The following is a 6,890-nucleotide window of genomic DNA, read 5'->3' as shown; positions in this document are numbered from 1 at the left end:
CTGGGGTGCAGCAGGGGCTTCCCAGAAGTGTCACAATCCTATATGATATGGAGGCACAAGTGCTGGGAGATAATTTCTGCCTGATATAGTTTGCATCGAAAGGCCAGCATGGAAACTGTCAGTGTTTCATGCTGAGCCTTTATATGCAGTTGGACTACTTTTATATTTACAGGGTTTTGGAAGGCAAGGGGCAGGCAGCTGAGGAGGCAGCAGCACAAATTTGAGGTGGCTGGAGAAATGAGGCAGCAAATGTAAGAATATCTTTGTGAAAAGGCAGCAGGCTTGAAGTCAAGGCCAGGGCACAACAGCAGGAATATGCAGAGGAACAGGCTGGGGCATGGGAATGGGCTACAGTGCAGCACTTGGTACTTTGGGGAGCCTCTGACAGCGCTCAGAGGACAAGGAGGCAAAAAAAAAAAAAAACAGAAAAAGGAAGGGCAGGAATTTGTACTACACAACATTTGGTTTTGCCTGCAAACAGTTAATTTGGACTTTCCCCTCACATTTTTTTCCCTGAAGGATGAGTTATGTTTTCTAGACTCCAGCTCTCCTAACAAGGAATTTCTCCTCCTGAGAGATTATCTCTCTTGTTCTTTTATGTCTTACTGCCTCTGGTTTTGTTTCTTCATCACGTTCCTGACCTTTCCCTCCCCTGCCACCTATTCTACTTTGTTTTGTTCTCCTTTCCCTTTATGATTTGCACATATTTTTCTGTGATGATTTTTCTCCTTCTGCCTCTCTTCCCTTTTTCACTCATCCTTCTTTCCTGCATGCTTCCATCATCAGATTCTGAAACCTTACCTTTCTCATGTGACTGGAAAACAAACCAAATGACTGCAGGTAGGGGTGGTTGTGTGCCCATGTGCTAGCAAGCTGTCCTGCCCAGCCTTGTAACTGAACACACAGCAGCTGGGATTCTTGGGTGGCTGGAAAACAAATGTTCATTGTAATCCCTGTGTATTAGATCTCACATCAAGCCCTAAATGCAGAGCAAAGTGGTTCTGAACACTGTGCTCTTCTCATCAGAACATGCTCTGCAGTGCCTGATGTTGCCAGTCGAAGAATTTACTTTTCCACTGTGCTTTCTATCCTCGTAAGTGTAGAATTGTGCCCTATAGTACACTCCTAGCTAATTATCTCGCTAGCAGATCAGAAGAGACCAGAAAACATCCTGTGACTGTGGTGAAGGGAAGTAGGTACTGTCTTAACCCTGACTTTCACATAACTGGCAACAGCTGTAAATTCTCACAGCACTTTTCAAAGGCAGCCCTACAATATCAGGTGAGCTACTGTGGGAAAGGCATGCAAGGATGCTGTTGTGTGCTGAGAAACTCCACAGATTCTCCCCCTGCCATGGCCATTTGGCTGTGTGTGCTTGTGCCCAGCCCTGGCATGGCTCACCTGTCAGCATGGGCCGTGGTAATGGCTAAAGAGCTGCATCAAGCCTTATTGGGGATTTCTGTCCTTGTCTCAGGAGCAAGATTTAAGTTCAGGCCTTTGCCTGGCCTTGTACCTTGGTGATCCTGTGATTCCCTGGCTGACGTATCTTCTGTCTTGACCTCAAACCTTCCCTATCTTTATGGTGAGTCTTGGTGGCCCTTGGAATGCAGCTGGCCCCAGTTGCTGTCACCAACTGGCCTGGCTCTCCTTGTTCAGGTGCCATGGAGCCATCCTTATTTGTCTGTCTGCTTCGGTGTCACCCTTGTCCCAGCCCTGGTGGAGCAGCCACTCTTCTCCTTGCAACAGATCCTGCACACAGTTCTCAGGGTGTGGGTCAAAACCAGCTTTCTTCTTGGGAAATGTGCTTTTTGGCACTCTTGCCAGGTATTGCCCTTGCATAAATAATCTTAGTGTTAACACTGAAACACGACTGAGCAAGCTAATAGGTGTTCTGATTAGAAACAAGAAATAGAAAAATGAAACCCTGTTGTTTTGGCACTGTTCAAATGATGTGCAATGCCTAATCCTCAAAGTCATGCTCTATACTTCTACAGGTGATGTGACATCCCTTCTGTGCTTAGACTTGACAACACGGTAATCTTGTTTCCTCTGGTTGTCTTACTCAATAAGGTTCTGTCTCCTTTGGGACTCATGACTTACACAGAGGCAGAAGGCATTCTGAAACAGGAGGGGGGTGATGGTGTAACTTGAGTGCAATCACAGGAGTGCCCACATCAGACTGCTGGCTCTAACCCGGTTCTCATTCCTGGGAAAGACGGAGTCAGATGTACATCTGTTGCCACAGGATCCCTCTGAATTCAGATGGCATGGCTTGCTTCTGTCCTGGTGAAGAGGAAAAATAAACTCCTATGTCTAAACTGCACACCTTCTGGGAAGGTCAGATCAAGAGCATGCCTAGAGGGTTGGCTGTTGTTATTAAAAGCAAAGTCAGGTTTCTGTACTTGGTGATCTCAGGTGTGGTGGTAGCCTAAACACTGGTGTGTTTTGAACAGCACTCCAGCTACAAATATAAATCACAACACTGTGAGGGCTACTAGGATGAAAGTCAACTAACCCAGTACACTGTGTTTTCTGAAAGTAAAAGAAAATGGTTGAATTGTTTATCCTGACACTTTAAATGGCTTTTGAGTATTCAGGCAGTTTATTTGGAAACAGAAAAAGGTTTTTGCTGAGCTTTTTATGCCCCTAGTGAAGAATATGTCCTCTTAAATGCAGGGTAAAGTGAGTTAGAACAGGATGTTCCCAGCCCTTCACACTGTGCCTTTGGCATTCTCCACTTACAGCATGTTAGCTGTGCAAATTGAATTTCTCCTTGAACTTTTCCAACCTAAATGACTCTGTGATTCTCTTGGGAGGTATTGTAAGTTAGAAATTGTGATACTTCAACATATTAGGATGTCAGACATGATAACTTTGTATTAGAAATATGTAGTTGAAAAACACAATCTTTGGAATGGCTGTGCAGGAGCACAGCTGATTTTGTTTCAGTGATGTAACTTCAGATTTGCAAAAAAACCCCATGCAAATGAAAATTCAGTCATCTGTCTGCTGAGAGGAACCATGTGGATATTTCTGTCTTAATCATTAAAGAATATTCCTAATGATCTTTGAAGAGCTGTTGTAATTTGACAGCAGGAAATTGTTCTGGCTTTTGAATACGTAACAAATATTTTAAAGTGGACTTTTAAGTGGTTTCCGTAGCAACCACTCCTCTTCAGAGATCGACGCATGCTATTAAGTATCCTGCTGGATTCGGACCAGCTTTGCAATATTAATGGCGCTTGTTTAAGATGCTGCCAGGCCATGCGCAGTTCGTGCTGTCCCACAGCCCTGGAGCACAGAGCGGAGTGCTCTGCCTGCCAGACTCCTCTCCAGACAGGCAAGAACACACCTCCTGGTAGTGAGCTCATATAGGGGTCCTGATGGGTGAAGGACCTGGCTGTGCTCACTATTGGCTGACTCATCCAGCAGCCCTGAAGAATGGGGGGTTATATCTCATTCATCTGCCTTCCATCCCCTCCATCCCATGCAATGCTAGTGACTTGTAGTTCTGCTTTAAAAGGAGTGTCAAGCACAGCTCTTAACTGAGCAAAGCCCATATTCTTTTTTGTTTCTTATATCTCAAGTGTCTGGGGCATCATGCAATTTATCTTTTGATCCCATATTTGGTATTAATGATCAATAGGAATGCAAAGCCATTAAAGATGGAGAATCCAGAAGGTGTCATTATATACATTATTTAATTTAGTGAATCATCACTGTCTAGAACTACCTGAAGGGAAGTTCTAGCCAGGTGGCGGTTGGTCTCTTCTCCCAGGCACTCAGCAATAGGACAAGGGGGCACGGGCTCAAGCTCTGCCAGGGAAAATTTAAGTTGGAGAGCAGAAAAAAATTCTTTCCAGAGAGAGTAATCAGGCATTGGAATGGCCTGTCCAGAGAGGTGGTGGATTCACCATCCCTGGAGGTTTTTAAACTGAGATTGGCCGTGGCACTGAGTGCCATGATCTGGTAAAGGGACTGGAGTTGGACCAAGGGTTGGGCTTGATCTCGGAGGTCTTTTCCAACCTATTCTATGCTATGCTATGCTATGCTATGCTATGCTATGCTATGCTGTGCTGTGCTGTGCTATTCTATTCTATGACATAAGGAAGTCACTTTTCTGCTCTCCCCCAAGGTTTTAGAGTAATGAATTCTGACTTGAATTGCCATCCCTATTTCCTATGGGCATCTGGGATGTATGGCAGCTTTAGCAGAGCTGACCTGAGAATCTTGAAGAAAACAAATGCTGCTCATGGAAAATGTGTTTAAGAATGATCCTAATGAAGGGCATTTGCCTAGTGTTTGTCACCCTGTGAGGACCTGATCAGATGCCCCAGCAGTGCTGGGGTCTCTGGGGGCAGAATCATCATCACTTCTGGCTGGAAGTTTAGAGTTTGTTCCTGCTGCCATAGAGTAAAAAGGCATGAGAGTAAATTTCTCCTGATACCTTCCCATGATGTGCATTCACTGTCTTGCTGCAAAGCCTGTATGTGAGGCTTCTCTCTAAAGCTGTCCTGAGGTGTGGACACACATTCAGTGCTGAGTAGGGTGAATTCTTTTGTTCTGCCCTTGCACCTATGAGGTCTGGGTTTCTGAGGTGGGAAATGCCAAGTCTTACTGATAGACTCCTAAATGAATTATTTGGGGTGTTGCTTTGAGAGATAGGCAGCTTCTCTGTCTTCTGTGCCTGAGCTAAAAATTGGAGTGGATATTCAAAAGGGAAGAAGTGGGGCTGCCAGTGCCCATGCCTGTGACAGTCACTGCATTGTTTGGCTGAAGTAGCCCATGCCTGTTGACCTTCTGAGCTGGGCTGTGGTGGCCTTTTGGGGGCAACTTGGAAAATAGGGTGCTAAAGCAAGGTATTTGCTGACAAGCATCCTTTAAGAGATTCTGAGACTCGGGTTTCTTTAGCTAAGCCTGCTCTGTAGGAATAGCTTCTTGTTTGGCCATGCTTTTGTTTCTGTAACTCTCAAGAGAAGGCTTTTCCTGTAACTGACACAGAAAAAGGATGCTTTTTTGAGAGTCACTGCTACTTTGTATTCCTACTTTTGAAGGCAGAAATCAGTAGGAATTTCTCAAGGTAGAACTCCTGCAGAAGCCAGCTCATGTGTGACCCAGTCTGTGCATTGTACTCAACAGCAGTTTCTGTTTCCTGTCGATGCTGTGCTCATCTCTGCTTACTTAATAGCTGCCTGCTATTATAAGGAAGGGTTACTGGTGTCCATCCTAAGAGCAAATAGGAAGAATAGAATAATGAGCATTCATTGTTATAAATCCATGCCCCTTTTATAAGACAAAAAACAAGGCAGTATTCAAATTAAATATGTTTTTAAACAAACCAAAAAGCACAGGGCCCACATACACAATGAAGTCTGGTAGCACCTTTTGTAATGCAGATGATTTAATAAAAACTTGTGTTTTCAAGATAATGTGTGAACTTGCAGGACCTGACCCAGAGCATATGGGCACTTCTGAGAATCCTCATGTTGACTTAGCATGGACTGCATTGAGTCCACAAGAAGATGGATATGTTCAAAATCATGTCCAGCATGGAACAAAAGCCTCAGCCATTTGAAATCTTTGGTTTTGGCATGAGAAATACCGTGTGTGAGCAACATTCTATGTGTGATCTGTGCCTGCTTTGCCATCTACCTTCTAAACGGGCACATTGCAGGTAGAGGGAGTCACAGCATAGTTAGTTGCTGTGATTCTGCACTTGCAGACTCCCTGCTGTTGTCTTCCTCTTATATTTTTGGTTATTTTAAAACTCAGTGTTTGTGCTGATTGAATGATACAAATTATATTGTCAGCATTTAAAGGAAAAGGCCTGCTTAGTTCTCAGGACAACACAATACAGGGAAAGGAAAGAGATAATATTTGCATTTAATCTCATTCACAGAGTGGAGTTGTCATGGTTACACTGTTAAATGTCACACTGTGCTTACTCTGCTTGCATCTATTCACCTGAGCAGGATTACCTACCTAGGATGATATTTAGGAACATTATTAGAATATTTTCAAGACCAAGTGGAGGGTGATTCAGAAGCCAGTTTTGAAAACAGGTGCAAATAGAATAGTAAGTATTAATGAAAATAAAAATGAAGAATGCTCTTAATTCTTGGCTTTACAGTGTCGGGGGTGGCAGAGGTTACCTGTTTTTTGCATCTAGCTAAGGGAATGATAATTTTGAGGTGGTAAACACACCCTGATTCAGTCTGTCCCTGATTATATTCTGGGCAAGCCTGGCCCAGATAAGGTCCTGAGTGGATACTGAAACACTGGAGGTTATTCCTTAACAATCAGGAGTGTTCCCTCATGGACTCACACGAATCGCAACTCCACACGCCTTGGATCCCTGCTCTTGGAGACACTTGGAAGTTGCTCAGCCCATCTGGCCTTTGCCTTTCAAGTGAATCATTTTGCACAGTTGTATCTGTGCATTATTATGTTCTCTCTGTTATTTGGGGTTTCAGGTTGCCCCCAGCCTGTGTTTAGGGTCTCATCTTTTTCTACACCACCGTAAAATGAGTTTTCCCAGTCTGACTTGGTCCATGTATTGAAATAAGCAAAACCATATTTTATGCTTGGTGCCACAAATAAGAAAATGCATGACATGTCAGACCACATTCAAATAAGATCTTGGAGAGGTGTAAGAGACACAGAAGTGCAACCACTCCTTAATGAAACATGGTAGTGTATGTACATCCCATGTATCTTGCTCAAATGTAAGTATAGTGCTTTTGTTTAGTGTTTGAGTTCAAAAGCCATGATGCTTTTTCAACAATCTACTTCCACAGGGAATTCATGACACTCAGTGCTTATTTCCAGAATATTTTTTGGAGGGCTGTGTCATCTCAAAGCAATAAAAAAGTTCTTACTGACACCAGTAA

Source organism: Pithys albifrons, chromosome 5 (assembly GCF_047495875.1).
Source record: "Pithys albifrons albifrons isolate INPA30051 chromosome 5, PitAlb_v1, whole genome shotgun sequence".
Taxonomy (NCBI): Eukaryota; Metazoa; Chordata; class Aves; order Passeriformes; family Thamnophilidae; genus Pithys; species Pithys albifrons.
Note: the sequence above shows the minus strand (reverse complement) of the source record.